This window comes from Scyliorhinus canicula, chromosome 19 (assembly GCF_902713615.1).
Source record: "Scyliorhinus canicula chromosome 19, sScyCan1.1, whole genome shotgun sequence".
NCBI classification, from domain to species: Eukaryota; Metazoa; Chordata; class Chondrichthyes; order Carcharhiniformes; family Scyliorhinidae; genus Scyliorhinus; species Scyliorhinus canicula.
The window spans coordinates 35,336,809-35,363,541 of NC_052164.1; the positions used below are offsets into that span (position 1 = coordinate 35,336,809).

General features: G+C 45.1%; 2 protein-coding genes across 4 annotated transcripts in view; both read left to right on the forward strand.

The window, feature by feature from the left end:
- The first annotated feature begins 1,113 nt into the window (after positions 1-1,113).
- LOC119954111 (phosphoethanolamine/phosphocholine phosphatase-like) overlaps positions 1,114-26,733 on the forward strand; it is a 55,924-nt gene continuing 30,304 nt past the window's right edge. Inside the window, exons 1-2 of one of the 3 annotated variants that reach the window (XM_038779004.1) lie at positions 1,130-1,278; positions 11,195-11,267. The gene's annotated coding sequence lies outside the window, so the exon portion shown is untranslated. Of the gene's footprint in view, positions 1,279-11,194; positions 11,268-26,733 lie in introns of all 3 variants that reach the window. The other 2 variants (XM_038779003.1, XM_038779002.1) reach the window with 2 other exon arrangements.
- eftud2 (elongation factor Tu GTP binding domain containing 2) overlaps positions 1,151-26,733 on the forward strand; it is a 144,046-nt gene continuing 118,463 nt past the window's right edge. Inside the window, exon 1 of the mRNA XM_038779001.1 lies at positions 1,151-1,278. The gene's annotated coding sequence lies outside the window, so the exon portion shown is untranslated. The remainder of the gene's footprint in view (positions 1,279-26,733) is intronic.

Genomic DNA, 26,733 nt, shown 5'->3' on the forward strand with positions numbered 1-26,733 from the left:
CAAGTGCCCAATTCATTTTTTCCATTAAGGGGCAATTTAGCGTGGCCAATCCATCTAGCCTGCACATCTTTTGGGTTGTGGGATGAAACCCACACATACACGGGGAGAATGTACAAACTCCACACAGACAGTGACCCAGAGCCGGGATCAAACCTTGGATCTCGGCACTGATCCACTGCGCCACCGTGCTGCCCCCTTACTCCCAGAATAAACCATTCACAATTATCACTGTACATTCCATAGGTATGCCCACGTCACCACTCGGTCTGTACTGCCCAATGTCCGTCTCTGTTCAGATATAGCGTGCAACTTGAATTTATCCAGAAAAAGCAGGAGGATTGGACAGCATCTCCATGGAGGGAGGTTAATCTCTCTGAATTATTTTAAGGGCACAATGTCCTTTACCAGGGCGACTGACCAAAGCCATTGCTTCTTTTTAAGCTTCCTTTGTGGACAGCACGGTAGCACAGCGGGTAGCACTGTTTCTTCACAGCTCCAGGGTTCCAGGTTCGATTCCCGGCTTGGGTCACTGTCTGTACTGAGTCTGCACGTTCTCCCCGCGTCTGCGTGGGTTTCCTCCGGGCGCTCCGGTTTCCTCCCACAAGTCCGGAAAGATGCGCTGTTAGATAATTTGGACATTCTGAATTCTCCCTCCGTGAACCCAGACAGGAGCCGGAATGTGGCGGCTCGGGGTTTTCACAGTAACTTAATTGCAGTGTTAATGTAAGCCTACTTGTGACAATAATAAAAGGTTATTATCAATAAGCATCAGGTGAGCATTTGAGGCGGAGAGAAGAACAGAGCACCCATGCCGATAACATAAGAAGGTCAGGAAGGGTGTTTGTCAACGGTTCGGAGTGAGACAGAGCGCAGAATCGTTTGGGCGCAAGCTGCTCTATTTTAAGTGACAATATCACCCGAGAAGATTGACAGGGTCGCGAGTAACACACGAGAGCTCCCGGATGAGTGTTCCTGGGCCCAGCTGGCCGCAGAAAGGGTGCTGAAATCCCGCGAGCTCCATCTCCACCAGCCCCTCTCCTGAAGTCAAGTTGCCGGGATCTCTATTGGTTATACTCTGGTTAGCGTCACAAAGGAAACTCCCCCTGTTGAAGTGGCAGTTTCCTAGATACCTGCTTCCTGGAAACATCAGTGTAACATTTTAGCTGACACTCAATGCCACTGGCTTTGCTTGGGCAATCTTTAATGTCATTGTGTTCATTTTTTCTCTCTCTCTATCCAATCGCTGCGATATCCCGCAGGCTCTGCCTTTGAACACGGGTAAGTAAGTAATACCTTGGGAATGCAGTAAGGAGGGGGCGGGGGAAGCTGAATTAAAACTTGTTTTCTTAAAATATAGAGATATATGTTTTTCTTTGTTTCAATCAAACTCCAGTTGAGGTCATGTGAAAGGCTTTAATTCCAATCCGATCTCGCCTGTTTGCTTTGCGCGGCTGGAGGACTAACTGAGAAAGATATTTGTGTTGATCTACGAATAAATCCTCGGCTGATTGGATTCGAGAAGGTCAATTCCCAGAACGGGGAAGGGGGAGGTTTAAAGTTTCTATCATCAAGGCGAACCTGACCCAATTTATGTGTGTGTATTGTGATTTACTGTGTTGCAATCGCCATGGTTTCATCTGCATTTCTGAACCGGCAATAATAATAAATAAATGTATCTTCTTTCGCCCCCTTTAAATCTTCCGATTCCTGTACAGTGTTTTAACAGTTTGGGCATCAATCAGTGCATTAACAAGGCGCCGATTTTTTTTTCTGAACGTTTGATGGAGCACTTCGTCCCGTCTTCCTACCTGATTGTAGCTTTTCTGATTTTATAAATATATACATGTATTTAAAAAGACGCGTCCAGTGGCCCCCCGCAAGGTCAACAGCGGTTTCTGCAGAGTGAACGGCGCAGATGTCATAGCACTCAATCCGCTCATTGCGAAATTGCAATTGCGTCCTTCCTATTTTCATGGCACGAAGTGACCTCCCACTCAATCCGCTGCTCAAGGGCAGACGAATGGGACGGTGCACCCCTGGCATGGGTTTCATTGCCAAATAAAGCGGTGTCTGCAGATTATGTGCGCAGGTTGTGGGCTCACGTCTCGCCCAGTTCACACCGTCCGCACACCCCTCAATCCCAATGTCCCTGCGCCTGGTTTGGGGGGGGGGGGGGGGGGGGTGGGGAGGAGCTGTGTCAATCCAGTTACATCATCGCGGATACAAAACCATTGTCATGCCAATCGAAGGAATCATTATGGATTTAGGAAGTCTGGTCAGTGGGGGTGTAAATAGGTGTGAGAATTGAAGTCACATCATGGTGTGTTAACTTGTTAATTCTTTCTCATCCATTATTGTCTATCCACTTCTGCTTTGGTTGTGTAGGCTTTACACACTAACATCCCTATTCCACCAATATTGTCAATCTCCAATTCTCTCCCCCCCCCCCCCCCCCCTTCCCCATTTAATTGGATATAGGTTTCAGTGACAAGGCCAGCATTTATTGCCCATTCCGAGTTGCCTCCGTGGGTGATGGTGAACAGTTTCAGTCCATGTTTTGGGGGTGTGGGTTGCCATGATTTTGAACAGCGATGTAATTCCAAGTGAGGACGGTGGGTGCCTTAGAAGGGCGAATTGGCATGGGGCATGTTCCCACGTGCCTGCTGCTTCCCTTGTTCTTCCAGATCATAGGGGTTGCGGGCACGTCGGAGGAAGTGAATGTTTAAGATGGTGGGCGGGCTGCCGGTCAAGTGGAATGCTTTATTCAGGGGGGTGCGGGCCCTCTTGAGTTCTGTTGGAGCTGCAACTCATGCAGGCAACTGAACAATATTCCATCACACTTGTTGTTCTGCAGAATTCCGACAGTGCAGATGAAGCCATTTGGCTTATTAAGTCTGCATCAACCCTCTGAAAGAGCACCCAACCAAGACCGACTCCCCCTGCCCTATCCCTGTAACCCCACCTAACCTGCACATCTTTAGACTGTGGGAGGAAACCGGAGCACCCAGAGGAAAACTACGCAGACATGGGGAGAATGGGCAAACTCCTCACAGACAATTACCCAAGGCTGCAATTGAACCTGGGATCCTGGTGCCGTGAGGCAGCAACGCTAAACACTGTACCATTGTGCCGTCGTTCTGACTTGTGCCCTTTAGAAGTCATGAGGTGAATTAACTGCTATAGAATAAGGAATCTCTGACCTTATCTTGTGGCCTCGGTATTTCAACCACATACAATTAGTTTATTATTAATTCTAATACTTTCATGACACAAAATAATCTTTGCTCAGTTCTGTTGTGCTCTTTGAAAGACTAATGCCCCTCAGGCATTGGTGAGAGGAGTGATGGATAAGGACGCGTGACTTTGGTTTACGCGCATTGTATTCATACAATAAAGCTCTAACTGTTTTTATTCTTACTTAAAAGAAATGGTTTCATCTTTGTAGCAGTTTATCATGGGCTGGATTCTCCGCCCCGTCATGCCACATTTCTGCTTTACCCCAGCGGCTGGAAGCTCTGTTACGCCGGCTGGTCAATAGGGCTGCCCACGTCATCGGGAAACCCCCCCGGGGTGCTGGCTAAACAGAGCATCCCACCAGCAGAGAATCCAACCCCATGGGCGCGATTCTCCGCAAATGCGGAGAGTTGTGAAGGCTGCCATGAAAATGGCCGTGTTTCACGGCAGCCTCCGTGCCCCCGCCCGGGACCCGATTCAGCTCCCCGGTCGGAGCTAGCATCGCGGCCCTGTGAACTACGGCATCGCGGGCTTAACGAATTTCGCTAAGCCCGCGCGCCAAAGTTAGCGACGGCTGACGCATATGATGACGTCAGCCGCGCAGGCGCGGATTGGACGACTCCAACCCGCGCATGCGCGGATGATGTCATCCGCGCATATGCGTCAGACCCGCGCATGCGCGGTCCGTAATGCCCCTCAGCCGCCCCGCGGACTGATCCAGCAGGGCGGCGGAGTAACAGAGTGCACGGGGTAAGTACCCGCTGCCCGCGATCGGTGCCCACTGATCGCGGGCCCATGCGGCCGTGCCAATCGGTGGCATGGTTGTGCAGAACGGCACTTTGGCGCCGTTTTCACGAACTTGTATAGCAGGTGTATTCAAATTCGTGAAAACGGCCGTAAAGGCCTTGGAAATCGGCCCATCGGCCAGGGGAGAATCGCTGCTCGCCGTAAAAAAATGGCGAGCAGCGATTCGTGTCGGGGGGGCGGGTATGGGGGGGGGGAGAATAGCGGGAGGGCGTCGGACCAGCGTCGCCGCAAAAATTTGCGCCGCCCGCTATTCTCGGCCCCGTCGTGAGTGCGGAGAATCGCGCCCCATATCTCTTCACAAAGACTACAAAACTCAAATACCTACAGTGAAGTGGTGACTTTTTTTTCTGTTTTGGTGACATTCATTTATTGAGGAAAGTTGACTACCACCCAAAAGAATCCACCCTCTTTGTTTACAATTGTGTGACAAGATATCTCATGTCCCCCTAACCAGCAAACCAGAAACGAAGAACACTTCCAACTATTTAGCACTCCTTCAATACTGCACTGAAGTGCCAGCCTGGAATGAGGCTTAAACTGACAAGTTAAACTGGAGGTAAAATGGGCATAAGTGAGCCAAGTTGACACTCCAACATAGGATTGAAATTCTAAGTGTTTTTGTTAATTTTCCCTTCATATTTGATATGCAGGCAGCCAGGCTCAAAAATAAATGTTAACTTAAAAAACCTTTTCACAGATCATAAACTATTTCCTCTGCTTCATGATGTTATAGAAAAATAGGAAAGTTATGGCTCAGAACATACAGTGCGGAAAGAGGCCATTCGGCCCATCGAGTCTGCACCGATCCTCTTAAGCCCTCACTTCCACCTTATCCCCGTAACCCAATAATCCCTCCTAACCTTTTTGGTCACTAAGGGCAATTTATCATGGCCAATCCACCTAACCTGCACGTCTTTGGACTGTAGGAGGAGGAAACCCACGCAGACACAGGGAGAACGTGCAGACTCCGCACAGACAGTGACCCAGCAGGGAATCGAACCTGGACCCTGGCGCTGTGAAGCCACAGTGCTAATCACTTGTGCTACCATGCTGCCCTGAAGAAAGAAGCCATTTGGCACACTCTGCCCGTGCTGGTTGAAAAATAAAAAAGTTTAAATATTTAAAAAATAGTTTGACTTGCTTTGGTTTTGAAGACACTCAATAACTATTATTCAAGCTGTTCTACCCTTTTATAACATAGTTTTACCCCCACTTCTTTATACCCAAAGACATATTTAAGTATAACAAACTGATGAAAAGCTAAATTCTCACACAATTGTCTCCACGTAAGTGATTAAGTATCAAACTAGCATGTTTGCACAGCGGTGCTGTACAAGATTGGTAGTCAAACATGCTGATACCGATCAGATTCAATTTCAAACAACATATCAACTGTCCCGATGATATGACCTGTGCCTCAGTGATATTAGTGTGTAATTTCACCAGCTGGCCAAACATACATTGAACTGTTTATAAAGGGCGTTTTAGCGACAAGACTAAAATGGCTGCCACAAGTCACCTGATATCTGGTATTGCCAGTGACCAGTTTCTGGAAAGTTCCAATACGGAATACAATTCAGACATGTGTCCTCCTCTGGAATTTCATGCCTGAGGATGTCAAGAACCACTTCAAACAGATCTACTGAAATATCTTGGTGACCTGAGAGCAGTGTTTACATTTCTATCATACCACCACTCTGCTAGAACAATGGTTATATGGAGATTTGTCTTCCTATCTCATCAAGATGGATATGCATCATTCAGAGTTTAATGGCTGGGATATTATGTATCCCCCCCCCCCCCCCCCCCCCCCCCCCGCCCCCACCCACCCAGCCATGAGCAAAACGCACCATCAGGTCAGACATCAGATAAACAAATCTTTTCTGAAATCATTATGGTGAGAGAAATCATGTAAAGTAACCATTTTGAAATCTCTAACACAAGCTGCTGAAGACAGAAGTGGAGTAGTCTGGAAAAGCTGATGATGAAGCATCCAGAAACACCCTTCTCTGCGCTCACCACTTAAGACCCTTACAGTTTCAAAATTCAGCACAGAGATAGTGAATTTTCCATCAAAAGGAGTTTTAGGTGTGAAACTCATCAGCTTCTGAAAGAGATGAATTACAGGTTAAAAATAAATTGCCTGCAGTTAATTGCAGTTATACGAGCTTCAAATCAACTCCTGGAATCAAAGGGAACTTGGAAAAATGCTTTCTGCAGCCAAGGTGATGCAGCCAAAGCCTCATTAACATTGCTCTCTCAATTTCTTTCTTTCTTTCAGCTTTGAATCTCAATTTATCTAAGGAAGTAACTACCTAGAGCAGGGGTGGGCAAACTACGGCCCGTGGGCCGCATGCGGCCCGCCAAAGGTCTTTATGCGGCCCACCAAGATCAAGTCATAAAAATTTTTTTTTAAAATCTGTTGGGTTACTGGTATAGGGTGGATACGTTGACTTGAGTAGGGTGATCATTGCTCGGCACAACATCGAGGGCCGAAGGGCCTGTTCTGTGCTGTACTGTTCTATGTTCTATATGAGGCGCCCAGAATCATAACCGGGTGAAGTGCCATTTTTGAAAAGTAGAGATAAAGAGGGCTAAAGGCAGGATGCCGCCGGGGGAAGCGCTGAGGTATATGCCGCACGCTAATTGGTTACAACCGGGACTATTAATACTATGCGGCCCTTTAAAATTGTGAATTTCTGAATGTGGCCCTTGCACGGAAAAGTTTGCCCAACCCTGACCTAGAGAATAACTTGCAAATTTAGCATACTTGCATGTGTGTAAATGTGGGCTATGAAAGTTCAGGAATTGCAGGTTTACCTATTTAAACATTTTTGCCATCTTTATTTGGTAAGTTTTTAACTCAATAAAAATTAATCCCTTTTTTATTCTGAACATCCAAGAAGGTATGTCATTTGTTTATTTACAATCAGTGTGTAAATAATTAAACAAAGACAGTGAGTTGCTATTTTATTCTTTCATGGGAACTGGACATTGCTGGCTAGGCCAGCATTCATTGCCCATCCATAATTGCCCTTGAACTGTCTTCTTGAACAGCTCATGTGGCCATTCTATCGTTCCCTTTAGGACATCAGAACCTCTAGTGATTCCCTGCACTTTGGCGTGTTGGTTTTCTATCACCCCATGTAGGACGTCCAAACTTCTCTTGGTTCCCTGTAGTCCAATAGATTCCTTCTGGCTTTCTCCAGCCCTTTCAACCTCTCTGGACTTCCCAGACTTTTCAGTACTATTCTGCAGCCTACCTTGGCTATCTCTGCCGCCTATGTAGTCCATGTAATCTTGTCCCCGTTTCTCGCTGTCTTCGCTGGAAAGCTTCCTCTGTCTCTATATCTTATCACTCCCTTTCATATGCTTGGAGTTCTAACTCTATTTATTCGTCTCCGTTCGAGCTGATTTTTCACCAGTTCTATTTTTTTCTCTTTCACTTGTCTCAGACTTGCAACCTCTGGTCACTATTTTTAACATCTCAAATCACCCATTTTTGGGAAAAACTCTGATAACTTCTTAACTGTACTTTTTAACTACTTAATGAGGTAATTTCCATCTGTTCTAGAAAGGCACTGGCTTCAAATGTGTGGACAATTTTGTTAGGACTGTAGCACTGTATGCAGGGAAGCCTGAACTGGAATTTTTCTATTTATTTCTAGGGTTTAATCCATTTCCGTCACTCAATTCTTGTCTGTGGGGTAAAATTGCTCTCGTTGTCTGTAGGTTTAGTTCTGTATATTAGCACGCTAATTTCGGTAACGGCCATGTGAGGGCAAAATACGACTCCCACTCTTAACGTTTTTGGTTTGAGGTTCAATGTGGAAAGCTAAAGAAATTGAGAGTTTACTGTTTATGTGTCCTTGGCTGTGTCACTGTTGCTGCAGCCGATATTTTTACCAAGTTACTTTGGGTTCCAGGAGTCGAGTTGAAGTTGGAGCTCATGGGGAGAGAATTTATTTTTAATCCATAATTTGCCTCTTCCTGAAATTGGTGAGTTTGCACCCAAGGTTTCTCTCAATGGACAATTCACTATCTTTGTGCTGGATTTTCATACTGTGACATAGGGCCTTAACCTAGGAGAGGGGAGAAGGGTGCCCATTACTGTTCCAGAGGCAGCTTTTCCAGACTGCTCCATTTCTGCCTTTAGCAGCTTGTGTTACAACAATTTCGAAATGGTTATTTAGGACACCTGACCTCTCTCGCCAAAATGGTTTCGGAACAGTTTTGCTGAGATGATGCCTGAACCATCACTGCTTTTGTTTTATGACTTGGATGGGGGAGGAGTGAGTAGGTAATGTCCCAGACATCAACCCCCTGAATGAGTCATTATCCATCTGATTGAGATAGGAAGACATATCTCCATAAAACTATTCTTCTAGCAGACCTTTTGTATTCCACACTGGAAAGTTCTAGAAATAGGTCACTGGCAAACCAGATGTCAGTGATCTTTAGTCAGTTTCTTTCTTTGCCTTTTTAAAAAGTTCAGTGTACGTTTGCTCAGCTGGTGAAATTACAGATTTATATCACTCAGGCACACGTCACATCATTGTGATATCAGATTTGAAGATATTTACGATACTTTTTAAATTACATATCATATAAGAAGCTGCTGTTATTATGCATCTGTTGTCACTGAGCATTTTAAGTATACTATAAAGGCCAAAGTTTCGCAAACCATTTTTCACCACAGAATATTCCCACTGAAGTCTCCTTATCTGAATTTGTAAATGGTTGCACCTTCTCAATAAAGCTGAGAAATTGCCCCCACCCAAGGTTCAATATTCCTTATCTGAATTTGTAAATGGTTGCACCTTCTCAATAAAGCTGAGAAATTGCCCTCACCCAAGGTTTAATATTCCACTGACTCAGCAATTTTGCCGGTCAGGAATGGAGTTTCCTGGAACAATGCAACCTTCCCACGGTCTTTATGGAGTTTCTCTGATCCGTAGCAATTTATTTCCAATAACCATATAGAAGTGCTGTAAGTGAGTATGTCCCTGTAAACAGCGTTTCACTAAATAGCAATTAGCATTGCGCTGCATATCTTTGCTACATAGAATGGAAAAGATTCATGAATTTTCAGGAAAATGCTAACTTAAATTTCCACTTACTATATAATATATAAAGTGTTAGACAGTCAGTGAATGTAGATTTCTTATTCTGAAGAGGTTCTCTGACTTTGGCTAATGGTATATTTAATGTTATTCAGTATATATTGGATATTAAACTAAAAACTGGTTTGTGACAAATACAGCATCAATCTCAGAAAAATGCACAGATACTTCCTTGAACTTAATAGGTTTTGTCATTTTGTGATGATCTGGAGTCAGTGTACTTTCTTTAAAAGGTCTTGTTATTTTTTTTAAGAATGGCTGAAAAGGATTTTTAAGAGCTTGCAGCAATTGTAAAGGGATGAATTGTAACTTTCTTGGATATTAAGCTAACACATGGAAATGGTGGTTAGTGGTAATATATCCTAAATAGTAATCCAAAGGTCCAGGCTAATACTCTAAGGATACAAGTTCAAAAACCAACCATGGCAGCTAGTGTAATTTGAATTAAATCAATAAATCTGGAATATAAAGCGAGTCGATTTATTTTCATTTCTTAAAAAACTGTCTGGGTCACTAATGTCCTTTTGAAAACAAAAACTGCCATCATAACCTGGGGGTACATTTTCTGGTTTCGTTCGGCACAGGAATCACCTTGGGCGGGACTGAAAATGTTAATGGACCATTGATAAGTCCATTGACCTCGGGTAGGAATTTCCGGTCTCAAGCAGGCGAGTTGGGGAACTCCCACCCTTGGTCTGCCCTATGTGGCACTCCAGACACACATCAATATGGTTGACTCTTAACTGCTGTCCGAAATCGCCTGGAAAACCACTCGGTTCAATGGCATTTAAGGATGGGCAACAATTGCTAGCTTTGCCTGCAGCCTATGAAACCATTTCTAAAACAAGACCATGTGGCTTGGCAACCCTTGACCTGGAAGCAGTGTCAACAGGAAGACAATTAAGATAAGGAGCTGTGTGGTCAGACACAAAGGGGGACTACAAGTAGAGGTTCTGGAGAATAAAGACCTAGATGTAAACACGGAGAGAAAGCAGACAGAAACAGAGAAAAACACTAAATTCTTAGGAGGAGAAGAAGCAAACTCTCTGGAAGAAGTCAGTTTTTCTGTTTGGAAGAAAATGAGATAGGCGTTCTATCTCTGCAGTCAATGGATAAACTGGTTAAATAAAGTCTAAAACCATGGAAAATTGTGCAATTAGCTCAGAGACACTAATTGTGTGTATGTGTGTGTGTCCTGTCCGATTGGTTATTTTATGGCCACAGTGTGCAAACTGTTAATTACTCACTGAATTGGTGAGTGTTACCTAGTTTAAACAGAAGAATCGGTTGCGGACTAAAGAGAAGAGGGAAAAGAGGTGTGCCATTCAACCACTCCTCAGCACGGTAGCATTGTGGATAGCACAATCGCTTCACAGCTCCAGGGTCCTAGGTTCGATTCCGGCTTGGGTCACTGTCTGTGCGGAGTCTGCACATCCTCCCCGTGTGTGCGTGGGTTTCCTCCGGGTGCTCCGGTTTCCTCCCACAGTCCAAAGATGTGCAGGTTAGGTGGATTGGCCATGATAAATTGCTCTTAGTGTCCAAAATTGCCCTTCGTGTTGGGTGGGGTTACTGGGTTATGGGGATAGGGTGGAGGTGTTAACCTTGGGTAGGGTGCTCTTTCCAGGAGCCGGTGCAGATTTGATGGGCCGAATGGCCTCCTGCACTGTAAATTCTATGTAAATTCTATGTATCTGGTCGTAACATTCCCGTAACATTCGTAACATTACGGAGATCGTAATACATTTGATCACCTTTTTAACCCTTACCCAGTTGACAATTCCAGGAAATCTCAAGTTTCTTGGTCAAATCAGTTGTGTTTTTTTTGAGGCTCCAATTTGGACTCGATGCTATTGCAATTAATCCTGATATCACAGTCATAACTTTTGCAATGGTTAGCAGTTATTACTTGCAACTAAGATCTTTTATCAACACTACCTTTGCCCTTTTCGTATCGACTTGGTCTTACGTTTGGATTTCAATTTTACTGTTTCTGTTTTTTAATGTTTAATTTTACAATTACGTTTTTTCAGATGACACAAAACTTGGAAATGCAGTAAATCATGAGGAGGATAGTAAGAGCCTTCTGGAGACATTGACAGGCAGGTGAAATGGGCAGCCACTTGAAATGAAAATTAATGCAGAAAAGTGGAAGGAAGAGTGAGGAGAGGGCATATAACTGAACGCTACAATTTTACTGGGGTGCTGTGAATGTGGCAGGACATGTTGAGAAAGCTGTTTAGAACCAGGATAAGGGCCTCAGCCCTCACTGTGTCCAATTCCGTCCACCATGTTTTAGAAAGATGACTAGATCATGGAGAGGGTGCAGCGAAGATAGCACACAAGCCTCTGAGCCAGACGGTTGTGAATTCAAAGTCCACTCTAGAGACAGGAGCATAAAAATCTAGGCTCACATTTCCAATACATTACTATGGGAGGGTCAAACTGGTTGGAAGTACTGTCCTCTGAATGATGCATTAAAACCATGGCCTGGACTGCCCTCTCAGGTGAACATAAAAGATTCCAATGGCACTATTTTGCAAAAAGCATGGAGGTTCTGGTCAATCTTTATCCCACAATTAACACCACCAGAAGACTTTCTTTTCATTATGACATTGCTGTTTGTTGGAGATTGTCCTGCAGAAATTGGCTGCTGCATTTCCTGCACTCCAACAGCGACTTTGCTTCAAAGGTACCTTTTTAGCCATAAAGTGCTTTGGAATGTCCTTTGGTTGTAAATGCCACTTTATAAATGCAAGTGGCAAAACCGAGAAAGGTTAAGGAGAGATTTAATAGGGGTGTTAAAAATCAAGAAGGGTGTAGAATAGAAAAATATGTTTCACTGTCGACTGTGCCGATACCTTAGAACACAGATTAAAGATGAATGGCAAAAGGACCTGGTGTAAACAGAAAAAGTGTTTATGTGGTGAGTTGCTATGATCTCGAATGCACAACCTGAAAGGGTGGAATAAGTAGATACGATATAACTTTCAAAAAGAAATTGTATAGGTATACTTGGAAAGGAAAATATACTGCTGCATATGGAGGGCTATGGAGGTGTTTGAGTCAAAGTGAATAGCCCTCAAAAGAACTGGCATAAGTATGATGGATAAAATGGATCCGTGCGGTGCTGTTAAATTCCATGTCGATAATTTTCCAATACACTCCAGAAGCAGAACTTTCAGTGCTTCACTTGAGTTTTGAGGGTTTAAGAGGCAGCTGATGCTCAAGATGTTAAAGTTATCTGGTTGCTTCTTTGGATTGGCCAAATCAATATGTTGTTGTTTTAAATAACATTGAGCAGTTAATATTGCACTTAAAGAAATTGGAATGCTTGGTGACTCAGTGAAGAGGGCACTGTCAAAACAAGTTATCTTGTTGGCAAGATCCCAGGGCGGAACAAAACCAGATTTTAAAATGATCATTTTGCACCATAAACTGAAATGAAATAATCCAAAACAGTTTTGTTGAATCGTATATTTAATCTAGACTGCTTGTCCTTTTCCTTTTTAATGTGCTTTAAATTCCTGGAATTTGAATTTGCAACTGTACAAAACAAATTTATTAGTTTCTTTAACCTCGATAAAACCTAGACCAAACATCAGAACAGATAATTGAAAATCGTAGCAAATGGAGACTATAACATAATATTTGAATGATGACTGATGGGTGGTGTTGACGCTGTGCTATTGAGCTAAAGCAGATTGAAGTATATTGGTATTCAGATTTTAAAAAAAGGGTTTTTCCATTTCTTCTCAGTGCTCAGTCAACAAGCACATAACAAAGTTTCACTTCTCAGTGATTGATACTTTAAATTGATAAGCATTTCTTTTTTATTCTGTTTCCTAAAAGTTGCACTCCATGAAGCTTCCAAAGGTACCATCCTGGTCGCTCATGGATTCATAATCGATATATTTATTATGTTGCAATGCTTTTGATTACTTCATTCAGATTACTGTCAGCACACATTCTAATTACCATCAGATACTGTGCGGTACATTTTTAAACTAATTTGCCTTCACAACTGTGTTTTCCTTTAAAGCATTTATTTAATGTACTGTCCAATTTGTTCTTAGTGGTGTGTTTTTGTGCTCCCAAGAAGGGATTCTGGATTATTTCAAAGTCACACACTTAACTTGGAACTGGCCCATGTTGTTTCCCAGCTGTGTTGTACCATAGCAAACGTTTTCCATTTACAATCACAGAGTTATTATTTCCAGGGAATCTGTGGCTATTAGGATCATGATCAGACTTCCAACTTTCAAAATCACCTCAGTAGAGAAAGTCGAACCGAATTGAAAATGATCCAAAAGCTTCTTGCATTTTTTTTCCAGAACTCCTAACAACTGCTATTCACTTTTGGATTAGCAATGGGAATCTTAATGCTATCTAGTACACTCAGTACTCTCCCTTGAATATATCTCTGGAATCTGTCCGTATTGTGTTAGCCCTATTCCAGTTTATTTTTATTGTTGTAAGGGCTCATAATTCTATTTCACGGGGCAGCACGGTGGTGCAGTGGTTAGCACTGCAGTCTCACGGCACCAATTCCCAGGTTCGATCCTGGCTCTGGGTCACTGTCCGTGTGGAGTTTGCACATTCTCCCTGTGTTTGCGTGGGTTTCGCCTCCACAACCCAAAGATGTGCAAGTTAGGTGGATTGAACATGCTAAATTGCCCCTTAATTGGAAAAATTAATTGGGTACTCTAAATGTAAAAAAAAAATTCAATTTCACTCTTTGAATGAAGTCTTTCTTTAATAGTACATTGGCATCATTTCAACTCTTCAGGCTAGGATTATATTCTTATTCATGAGAAGGAGAGGATGCTTTGTCACTAGGACCAAAAAGCACCATGCTTATCTAGAAGCCAAAAATGTCACTCCAAATGCATAGGGCACAGTAAACTAGGCTATGGTGGGATTCCAGTAGGATCCTTATTGTCACATTTCTTTAGCCAAATCATTCTATTTAGTCTCCCATGACAGGTAATATCAAATTGATCCTGAAAAAGCAGGTGATGGGAATATGAATGAGCCAATACTGTCCTCCGACAGATTCACAACTTGTCTCCAATTGATCAGATTAAAATCACAAAACTGTCCAGCTTGTACAAATAAATCTAGGCAATCGTAAGAAATCAAGCCCTCCCCAAAAAAAAATCATTTAGCAGTATAGTATATGCAAGGAATTTACAGTCACAAATCTCAAAATCGGGAATAGGAAGAGCTGTGAAATTATTTTTCGTATTATATACGTATACCATATTCAGGCATTCAATTCTATCCTAGATGGGTTTTATGAACTGCATTTGAAAATGATCTCTGTGCTGCTACAGGAATTGGAGAATAAGATCGCCTTTATCATTTGTTCTGGATTCATTCCAAGATAAAGCCTTTTGGCAAAATACTTTGGGAAAAATTCCAACAGAATTTTTTGAACATAATTACTGTCCTCTTAGATGTTCCCAGAGAACATAATGAACGTTAAATTATGGAGGACATGGATCCAGTTTATATCTGACATTTGTGGTTACCCTTCCCTTCCCTAAACATAGATATTTGACTAAAACATTTCCTGAGATGACCCATAATAGGGATGAAGAGGAAAAAGCCACAGGTATTCAAAAGTTGTCCATCACGATCTGCAACTTTTGAGAAAAAGAGTCACTGTTTTGGGTGTGGAAGAAGCTGCTGCATGTAAAATGCTCTCTACCTTGGTCCTTTACTGATGTTGACAGGTTGACTGCATTCCTCACATTCTGTGTCTTCATTATAGTTTATGGTAAAATCCAAGTTGGCTAGGGTTTAAAGTCCTAGATGAAATGATAAATTGAGAGGCAGCTAGAACATTTCAGGTAAATGATAGGCTATGAAATACAGCAGTTGACAAGAACTGACTTTGACCTGGAAGGAGAGATTTTGGTGATCTAACAATAGACAATTCTCTTAGAATACTATTGCGCTACAGATACCCATCTTAAAGGAAGTGATACACAACCAGCAGACCCAAGTTCAGCCAGTAACCGTGATTTGCATTGAGGCCCACATCTCAGTTAAGGGATTTTTCATGTTTAGATGCTTGCTTTCATCTAACATTTAAAAAGTCCATTCTAAAAGGTTAAAATTGTCCACGTTATGCAATGAAGTTGGAGTTCTTCCACATTGTTACAGACTCCAAATAACTTGAGGCAACTCCTGTAGGTTGTGTTGTATCTTTTACTTTAATGAACTCAGAAATGCAGTTGCATTATGCATTCTGTGTTGCCTCAAACCAAAGATATTTTGGATAATCGTTGGTACAAGAGTGATAGTATTAAAGCATGTTGAGGCTCTTTAACCCAGCCACTGTATTACCATATAATTTCCAAGTTTCCTCACCACATCAGGGGAAGCAGATGTGATGACAACCCACATGAGCCGATTTCAACTCCAATAGTTAAAGGGACACTCCAACCTTGCAATTTGGTGGATTTTGTAGTTGGGAACACAACAGAGAGCATTAGCAGAATAGAGTTCACATGTTCAAAAATTGTACCTTGTTATATTGGCATTGTCCTGAATGTGATACTGATGGCTGTAAGAACCTTTATAATGTACAAAAGGAAGAAGACTTTGTTGTGAGGCAGTAGATTTAAAACTGAGATGAGGAGGCACTATTTCTCACAGAGGGTGGTGAATTTGTGGATCTCGCTGCCCAATAGTGTGGTGAAGTCCGAATCATTAAATGGTTAAGAGGGAGATAAATATATTTCTGACAGAAAACGGGTTAAAAGAATGTGGGGAACAGGTAGGGAGATAGCTTTGAGACCAGGAAAAGAACAGCCATGAACTGATTGAATGGTGGAGCAGGCTCGAAGGGCTGAATTACTTACCTCTGCTCCTAATTGCTATGTTCCTATGATTGCGGGCAAAACAAAGAAAGCCAAACTGGAAGTTTTCCGTGAGGTCAGCAGCAGGAACCTAGTGCCATGCTCATGGATTCATTGTTGCTAGTGGTTAATGAAGTCAGGGAAGGTGAGTGCATGGACACTTGCACCTACACCCTGGCACACAGTGGCAGCAGTGTCTACCATCGACAAGATGCACTGCAACAACACAGCCAGGCTCCTTTGTTCATGCCATCCAAATCCGTGACTTCTGCCAGCTAGAACGACAAGGTCAGCAGATGCATGGTATGTTCCCCTCCAGGCCGCACACCATCTTGACTTGAACATATATCATTGTTCCTTCAATGCTGCTGGGTCAAAATCCTGAAACTCCCTCACTAACAGCACTGTGGGTGTACCTACACCACATGCAGCGGTTCGAGAAGGCGGCTCATCACCACCTTTTCTTTTTTTAACAAACATTTTATTAAGACATTTATGGTTTTATATCACCACCACCTTCTTAAGGGTGATTAGGGATGGGAAATAAATGCTGGCCTAGCCAGCAACATCCATATTCCATGAAAATAATAAAGCAATTGTAAGTATCACCATTAACCCCTTAGCCTGCCTTCTCGAGCCAAGTCCAGCACACCACACCTCACAGCAGCTTGACCTCCATCTATATGCACTTCCTCACATCCCAATTTGTCCATCCATCACTGACATTCTCATTTTATGCAATTTCATGCCTCTCTCATCGTTACCCTCAACAAATGCTCTCCACCCATTTAGCACATGCTATTATTCCCACGCATCTGTCTCTATCCCTTTGTGTTGGAAAGAGATCACAGGACATGAGGCAGACAACTGGAAGTGGCCCTCTAGCCATCTCTCAATTGATAGCTGCAGATGTGGAGGCTCTGAACATCAGTGAAGTTTCAGTGTGCATGGTTATCAGTGATGAGGAGCTGGGGACACTGCATGACCTGCTCACAAAATTAAATATCAGGTAGCCACAGGGCATTGAACATTCACTCATGTTGATGTGATGTGAGTTGTGAGTGAAATATGATCACTTAAATGTTCTTACCTTGATGATTCTAAATTCTGCCTTTCACCGCCCACCCCCAAAAGAACCTTTGACCATCCCAAAAGAGGGCGTTGATTACTGCTCAGGGGAAGTCCCTCATTCTGAGGGTGTCCCATCACAGGACTCACACAGACCATCCATCAGCTCAGACACTCACTCTTCAGTTGGACTGTTGAGGAAGATGGGTGGGTTTTCACTTGAGGACTGACACATCACAAATGAGTAAAAGCAGATGTTAAACACAGAGACAGCAATGGAACATCCACGTCAGAAGCACAGGATGTTCCAACTCCACTCGGCTGGAAGCAGGTATTGAATCTCGGGCTATCACTGAAGATGGCTTTTCTGGAGCAGCAGCAGGGAATGAACAATGTGCTGACAGCCACACAACGTGTGCTTGCAGAGAGATTGGAGGAGTCCACTTCACAAATGTTGCAGCCATTTGCAATGATGTCTTTGCCATGGAAAGATGGGGCATGGAGCATCAAATACAGCAGTCAAAAGAGTGTATACAAGCCTTCACCAATGGCTTGCAAGCTATGAATTACACCTTAATTAGGGTAAATAAAATCCTAACCTTGGCCTTTCATTGTCCCACTGATCTGCAGCAATGTGTACTCCAGCACTCAGCTAGCAGGGAAAACTCATGAGCATGATGATCTTGAAGGGGACATGGAATGAAGATTTGGCTGAAAGTGCTTCCACTTTTCACCCATTGTGAACCACCATCCCCCAGTCAGTACGCCACATGTTACCTCATGGCCTGATGGCAGAATCTGTCCCTGCGCAGGTGGAGCAGTCTTTGCCAGGGGTCTCATGGGCTCTGAAGCCAAGCAAACATCAGCCAAGAGCATCTCAGGAGTCAGGGAGCTGATCTGCATGCCTCCACCTCTGTTGAAGCCAAAGGAATTGCACCATGCGGAAGTGCTGGGAGGAAGAAGAATAAAGATTTGCAGTTGCAGTAAAATATGCATGTTAAACAATGTTAGAATGTCAAGTTTCTGTATTTATTTTTGAGCCACATAATTAATATTTTTTCCACCACTTTCTCATGATGCCTGGCAAGTGGCTTTTTCTCTTGTAATGAAGGGTTACACAGTAATTGACTTCAAGCACTGGGGATTCTGTAAAAGTGAGACTTGGTTATCAGGATTGCTTTGTGTTGGTGGAATGTATGGATGTGCTTAGTCGCCTCTCTTTACCAGAGAGTGCAGCACCTCCCCCAGGACCACAGGACTTTGTTATAGGGTTGAATTTCTTGGACACGTTGCCAGTTTTGGTGCAGCAAATCAAGTATTGGACCAGCAGGGATCTGCTATTGTCTAAAGTGAGACACAGGATTAAGAGGTTGGGCCGGTGAACCAGCTTCTGAAGAGATGAAACCAAACTATATACGAAAGGATGAATTAAGTTGCGTAGTTGGCACTTTGGGGGGGCTAGAGTAGACGTCCCTGTACCAGGAAGGGAGTTGCTCCTAGCCTAATTGCCCGGTGCCCCTCCGAGTATATCTAAGATGAAGATACTCACCAGGAGTTATGTATGGTGGTCTGGCATCAATATCGGCATTGGGAGTCTGGTGAAGCGTAATGAACAGTGCCAAATGCAGCAACGGTTGCCTGCTACAACCCTTCTGTGCCCATGGGTATGGCTAAGCCAGGCATGGGTACGAGATCATGTTGAATATGTGGGACCTTTCTTGGGCACAATGGGCTGGATTCTCTGATTCTTGGTCTATGTCCCCACGCCGGCGTGGGAAGGGTGGCGTTTTACTCCAGGAAAAGTGGCATAAAACGGCCACCGATTCCTCGCTTTGCTGGAGGTTAGCAAGACGGCAGCATAGAGCACCCAGCTCTAGCTACCGATACGCCCCGGAGAATTGCCAGGTCCGTGGCCGCGCATGCGCACGGCGGCAGCCTGCAGCGGCCGCGCTGTGCTTCATGGCGGAGGCCGCTCGCTGCCCCAGCCCATGAAATAGTCCTCCCCTTCAGCTGGCTCGCGCCCTCCACAACCCCCCCCCCCCCCCCCCCACTGGCCCCCAGCCCCGAATAATGCGCGCCCTGCCCGCGGATCGCCTCTCCCCTGACTGTGGCGGCGCTGGGCTGAGCCCACGGCCGCCATGCCGTGTTCCCGATGGGTGAGACCATGAGAGACCCTTGCCGGCTCTGTGAGCACGCCGCTTTGGAGGGGCAGAGCATCACAAAAGCGACGCCACCCGCAATTCGATCGTAAACTTGGATTCTACGGTCATTCGGCGAGTGCGATTTTAGCATCGGCGACCAGCGAATCCAGCCCATTGTTTTTGCTCCTTGTTGATACCCATTCAAAGTGGATGGAAGTATTTGGAAGAAAGTCTACGGCATTGCACACCACAATTGAGAAATTCTGTCAGTGTTTTTTGACCTGAAGTCATTGTTTTGGATAATGGAACATTGTTCACGAGTGCTGAATTTCCAAGTTTTATCTCCTCAAATAGTATCAAGCACATCAGGACTGCGCCTTACCACCCAGCATCCAATGGACTGGCTGAACGATCAGTGCAAACCTTCAAGACAGGTCTTACAAAGCAATCTGGGGCGACCAGAATCTGATGATTCCTTCTGGGCTATAGAACTATTCCGCACTCTACAACCAGAGTGCCACCAGCAGAGTTGTTGATGGGCCGACATCTTAGGACCTGACTAAGCCTGGCGTTTCCAAATTTGCTGGGGACGGTAGAGGCTAGTCAGAAGAAAAATCATGATTCAGGCAAATCAACAAGGTGGTTTTCAGTGGGGTAGGCTGTGTACGTCAGAAATCGCGGAAGCAGCTCGAGTTGAGTCCCAGGAGTTCGTCTATCATAAACAGATTTTTTGTCTCATGAAGTGAATATTAGGAAGAATCATGTAGACCATTTACGAGGATGAGAGATGTCCCAGCAGCCAGCACTGCCACCTGAAACCATGTTGCCAGCAAGAAATGTTGTTGACTATCCATGTAGTGAAGTACGAAGTCAGCCTGTGACAGGCGAGTCTGTCGTCCCCATGGAAATGGATGAAGCTGAGTTACCCGTACCTGAGGAGATGCCGGGTGCAGTGATTTCTGCAGAAAGCACCACAGTGGAGGGCCCCCGACAATGGAGTTACGGCGCTCCACTAGAAATCAGAAGCCACCTAAAAGACTCAATTTATGATGGATTGACTGCGTGGGCAGGATTCTCTCAGCCCGGGGCCGGGCCGGAGAATCGGCGCGACCGGCGCGAATCTGCCACACCGCCCCGACGCCGGGACGTGATTCTCCGCAACAAAAAACTCGAGTCCCGCCGGCGCCGTTCTAACCTATTCTTATCCGGCGGGACCTCTGCGTGGAAGGGTCCGGTGGTGGCCTGTTGGCGGGGGGGGGGGGAGGCGGGGTCCGACCCTGGGGGGGGGGGGCTCCGTTGTGGCCTAGCCCGCGATCGGGACCCACCGATCGGCGGGCCGGCCTCTCGGGCTGGGGCCTCTTATCTTCCATGCCAGCCCCTGTAGCGCTATGCCATGTTGCGTCGGGGCCGGCGCGGAGAAGAGAGCCACTGCGCTTGCGCGCGTTGGCGCCAGTGCCACTGCGCATACGCGGACCCCGCGGCACACCGTTGACACCGGAATCAGCAGCTGGAGCGGTGAGAGTCGCTCCATTGCCGTGCTGGCCCCCTGTCGAGGCCAGAATTGCTGATTCTGAGGCCGTGTTGATCCCACGGCGTTTCCGACGGCAACACTTAGCCTCAGGATCAGAGAATTCCTCCTCCTGTGTTCAGTGTTCTGATCATTAGGGACTATGTGACTTAATTATTATTGATGCATAAAATAACTTAGACAGGGGTGGTTGTGGTGTTTGTGCCCTTTAAGGGAGAGCCAAGTGATCCAGATATCCAAGCAGGGGCCAGGGTGGGGGGAATCACCCTGACAAGCATGTGTTTCTATATCAATTTGATCCTGGAAGCAGGCCTCTACATTGTAGTTACATGTAAATAAACACTGCAGTTGTTATTTACCTAACTGGTCAATGGGAAATATTACACTGGTGTTCTGAGGAAGCCTGTTTCTGTGCCTCTAGATACCACGGCCAGGATTCTCCGAATGGAATTCCTGACTGTGCAGAAGTGGAGCGTCGATGGCAAAACAGGTTTTCCACCAACCCATTGTGATGCTCCAACCCTTTGCCGCCTGACTGAGCGCACTACCCACCCCACGCCGGCAAAGGATTGAATGCACATCGGTCATTTGCATCCATTTCCATTTGATAAGTGGGCTGGAGGCCTGATTCACCACCCCCATCCCCCACTCCCATTATGTACCGACTCCCACAGTGAGATATCCTCCAGGCGGGCTTTAGTGCAAGTTTGCCCAAGCATGGCCCAGATGCGGTAGACTCATAGGTCAAGGAGATCAGTGCACAACTGATTGGGCACCCCCAAAGTCCACCAAAAGGCCTCCTCCCCCACACCGCAAACGATGCCCCCCCATCACCTTGCTGACAAGTAGGGGCATCCATAACAGGTCATCCCTCCATAGCACCCACACATGTGGGTGACGCGATCCCCTCCACCAACTCCCCATCAGATCCCTCCCAATCAGAGAGACCCCCTGCCCCAATCGCATACTCCTGCCTGAAATCTGAAGAGCAGACTAGGCAGTACAGTGAAAAATGACTGCATTTTCACTTACCCTTCCCTAACATCTGCTGCCTCAGACAAAAGTGTTTAAAGCAGCAACTATTACAAGTATCAGAGGATTCGTTAAAAGCCAACCACACTTCAAAGGGCTTCAAATCCCTTGACAGCCTTAGAAATGCAAACTTCCACTCAATTTCACAGCAATGCATTTCACTAGTCAGTGATTGATAGTTTTATTGGTCGAATCACAGCTGCATCAAGGGTCTGTCTATTTATCCTTACCTTCATGACTGATCTGAATTACCCTGCTTTGGTGCTAAACACAATGTTTATAAACACCTTTACTATGACTAACAGCTCCTCACCACAGCAAAAGGAGCTAAGCGCTTTCACTTTCTCTTTTTCATGGGTGCATGCTGTGGGGTTGGGGGGTGGGGGGAGGAATGACCCATTATTCTCTTGACTGGGTGGGGGGGAAGGATGCCCCTACATGTCAGCAGGGGGAGGGGTGCCCACCACAGGATCTCGGTATATAAGGCCGCTCATTCAAAATGGCTGCCCAATATCAACATAATCCGGCAAGCTCTTCCTCATGCATAAATTATCATGGTAGAGGAGAGAGACTTGCTTACCTGGCGCTGCCCCTAGCTCCAGCAGAGACCATTAACGATTCTCCGCTGGCGGGAGTGCTTAGGCTCCAATATGAAGAATCCCTTCTTGTGTATTGGGTAGACCCTCCCTGCTGACCCCCTGTCACCTGTGGAGCTGCAGGATTGTGAGGAGCAGGTTGTTGCTATTCCTCCCACTCTTGTTGCTGCTATTTCTAGTCTTCATTTGAGACAAAGTCACACAACATGGGCTGATTCCTCGTCCCGCCGAGCCACTTTTCTGCCCCGACCCACCAGCGGGATTCTCCGTTACACAGGCCGGTCAATGGGGTTTCCCATTGTGGGGGAACTCCACGCCATCGGAAACCCCCGGGCGCCAGCAAAGTGGAGAATCCCACCAGCGGAAAATCCCGCCCCATAAGTGGTACCAGAGGCTTCCTTACCTATTTGCACAATGCCCTGTCATCTCTTCAGCCCCCACAGTTGCCACTGAGTTCCCATCTTGCCTCCACTGGTGAATCCAGTAAGCCTCAGTTTAATTGTGAAAGACATTTTGCTGTAAGAGACCAGTTAACATATTGAAACTGACAGCTCGCTTCTCCAGAGGGAGTTGCTGACACACAGTCTTCATTCATTGCGAGCAGGATGAAAATTCCCTCAGTACCGACCCCCACTCACTCCAGCACATTAGAATTCAGCCCAGGGTGTCATTGAGAGGGTAGGAAGTGGAAAATTAATTTGATGTGTAGCTGTTGATCAAAGCCTTCACATATCCCCTGTGACAGATACTTCGATGTCACAAGAAGAGCATCGGAATGTTGTCAGATTGCATTTTCAAGGCTAACTCAGCTGATTATTTCACACTTGCTAAAGCTGCTGTCTATGAGTTCTCTCAGAAAGTGTTTTCTGGTGCTCAGTAAGTGGCCCACTTCTGATGTGTTAAGCCTGCTCACAAGAAATATATCATTAAAGTTCCCTGGCTCAATTTAGTGTTTCCAGAATTGTCAATGCAAGATATAATACAACTTCAACTCAAGTCAACTCTTTTAACCAAAGTTAGTGAAACTTATTGAACAGCAACACAAACACATTTTCAGAGTTGCTTATTAATAATCCATCAGTGACTGATGAAAACTTATATTGGATCCTACAAAGGAAGATCAGAGTCTGGGAATTCTTACTTGAATCCTGACTCACCATAGTCCATCCAGCATCTACAAGTCAACAGTGTGATAGAATACTCTCCACTTGCCTGGATGAGTGCAGCTCCAATAACACTCAAGAAGCTCAATGCCATCCAGGACGAAGCAGGCCGCTTGATCAGCACCTCATCCACCACCATCAACATTCATTCCCTCAAAGAAAAAGAATTGGATACTCTAAATCTATTTTTTAAAATATTCATTCCTCCACCACCGATGCACAGTGGCAGCAGTGATAAGCAGTGTGTATCGTCTACAACACACACTGCAGCTCCTTCAACAAAACGTGGAACACCACCATCTGCAAGTTCCTGTTCCTGTGTTCTGTTTGTATATCGGGGGCAGCACGGTAACACAGTGGGTAGCACTGTTGCCTCACAGCTCCAGGGTCCCAGGTTCGATTCCTGGCTTAGGTCATTGTCTGTGCGGAGTCTGCACGTTTTCCCTGTGGCTGTGTGGGTTTGCTTCGGGTGCTCTGGTTTCCTCCCACAAGTCCCGACGAAAGACAAGCTGTTAGGTAATTTGGACATTCTGAATTCTCCCTCTGTGTAGCCAAACAGGCTCTGGAATGTGGCGACTAGGGGCTTTTCACAGTAACTTCATTGCAGTGTTAACGTCGGCCTACTTGTGACACTAAAGATTTTATTATTATTATTATTATTATTATTATTATCACTGTTCCTTTACTGTCGCTGGGTCAAAATCATGGAACTGCCTTCCTAACTGCACTGTGGGTATTCCTGCAACACACGGACTGCAGCAGGTCAAGAAGGTGGCTCACCACCACCTTCTGAAAGGCAATTAGCGATGGGCAATACATGCTGGTCTAGCCAGTGATGCCCACATGATGAGTAAATAAATATATTTTATTTATCCTGTTGCCATACCAATCCTCACATGTATAATTAATTCTTGGTCATTTTAAATCATTCACAAATGTAATTTTCATTGTTTGGAGTTCAGCTCTGTCATTACTAAATGCGGTGGAAGCATTTTTCCAGCTGGGGTCAAACTCAGTCCGTTCACAGTCTGAGGCCCAGAATTTCCAATCACCGAATGTTCGTACCCCAAGATGTGGTGAGGATGCCTTAAAAATCCTGACTCACTGACTACGTGGGAATTGCTCCGGAAGGTATGAACTTCCGATGGGTAATTCCTCTGTGTCTGGAACCGTCCAAAACTCTGAGTTAGAGTCAGAGATTTGAATGGTCCTAATTCGTGAGAATAGTTATCCAGGAAATGTTAGAAGGATTAAAAACAGTTCACACTCCTGGGTAAGCAAACTACTGACCATCACTTCCCAACACACCACCCCATCTCCCCCACTGTCCCACACTCCCCACGGGATCCCGTAACCCTGACTACACTCCCCCTGACCTCCAAACAACACTCCCCCTGACTATTCAAAACCCCCCTTGACTCCCCGACCCCTCAACCCATTTATCCCCTCACCCACTTACCAGCCAACCTACCTCCTCAGCCAGCCACCAACCACCCTACCCTCTGAACCAGCCACCTACCCTACCTACCCCCTGAACCACCCACCTACCCTACCCACCACCTTCCTCCCTCAGCCACCCACCCACCACCCTACCCTCTGAACCATCCACCTACCACCCTAACCCCCTAACTCATGCCAGGTAGTCGTTCCATTACAAGGATAAGTGTGATAAGAGGTACTTAACGTACCAGCAAATTATTTGACTTTGACAATATTACTGCTAAGGTTTATCTCATTCACAAATGCATGTGTGAACTTTTAAATTTGTGCTGAGTTTTCTAATAATGGCAACATTTGCAACCTTGGTCTGTTTCATATAGAATAGAGAAAGAAAGCAAAGTACTTGAATTATCTCAAAGTCCCTCATTTTAAAATAGTATCGATGATCTACGCCATTGGACTATTTGAACCCTTTTTTGGGTGGTGTACTGTAATATTTTAAAGTGATTCTTTTTCTCTTTGATGATCTTCAGAACTTTATGTATTTGCATGGCAGATGTAAAAACGGTTATTAATGACTGAGATTACATTGGTGCGTGTGAATATGCTATTTATTTAATTAGGACCTCAGATTTTACATTACCGCTAAGGACAAGCAAAGTATTTTTGTACCAACCGTTAAAACAACATGATGTACTCAAAATGTACATGTAAATGCTGTGATGAGGGAGGAAAGTTATACAAATGAACAGCACAGAAACAGACCAGTTGGCCTGCCTGGACGATGTCAGTGTTTAGATACACATGAGCACCTTGTGCTGTAATTGCCTCTTCCTGCTTAGTCCCCATAACTCTTGTTCCCTTTTCCCCTCTTCCACTGCTTGTTAAGTGCTATTTTCTTTAACCACTCTGTAGCAAAGGGTTCCACATTCTCACCACTCTGTAAATAAAATTCTTTATTCGATCTGCAAGTTGCTCTTATATGAGGGTGAGGGGATAGAATGGGTTGAGGGGTCGGGGACTCGAGGGGGGTTTTGAGTAGTCAGAGGGGGTCATTGATGTAGACAGGGTGGAGGGGGGGGGGGGGGGGGGGGTCGTGCTATGCTTCCTGAAGTCAATGATCAGTTCCCTGGTTTTGCTAACATTTAGTGAGAGGTTGCTTTCGGTACACCATGCAACCAAGTGATCTATCTCCCTTCCCTCCTTTGCCCCATTCAGTTTCAGTGACCCGGGGCCGGTATGTTCCTATCTGGTTTGTTGAGTATCAGAACCTGTTGTGCGGCCCTTTGATAGCTCCTTGCAGTCATGTGCACTGCTTGGCAATGCCATTTTCTATGGAAACAGCATTTTCAGGCAAGCAGGGCCACTGCTTATTGAGGAACAGCACTAACACTTTATGAGTAGGACTAGTGTCAAACTGGACTTTTAAAGCTGGAATACTGTTTTCTGAAGAGGAAGGAAGGGCAGAAGTTGTGATTATTGGTAATGTGCCACACTGAGAGAGGAGTGAATTTCAACATAGTGAACAAAAACACATGTTTTTTTTTCAGGATTTGGTCAAATTCATTGGGCGAGATTCTCCCAAAACGGGAGAAATCGTAAGGCTGGCGTCAAACCCGGGTGGGTTTGACGCCAGCGCGCCCCTTCCCGACCGGGAACCGATTCTGGTCCCCGGTCGGGGCTAGCAGCCCGACGCCGTAAGCTCCGGCATCACGGGCTTAACGAATTTCGTTAA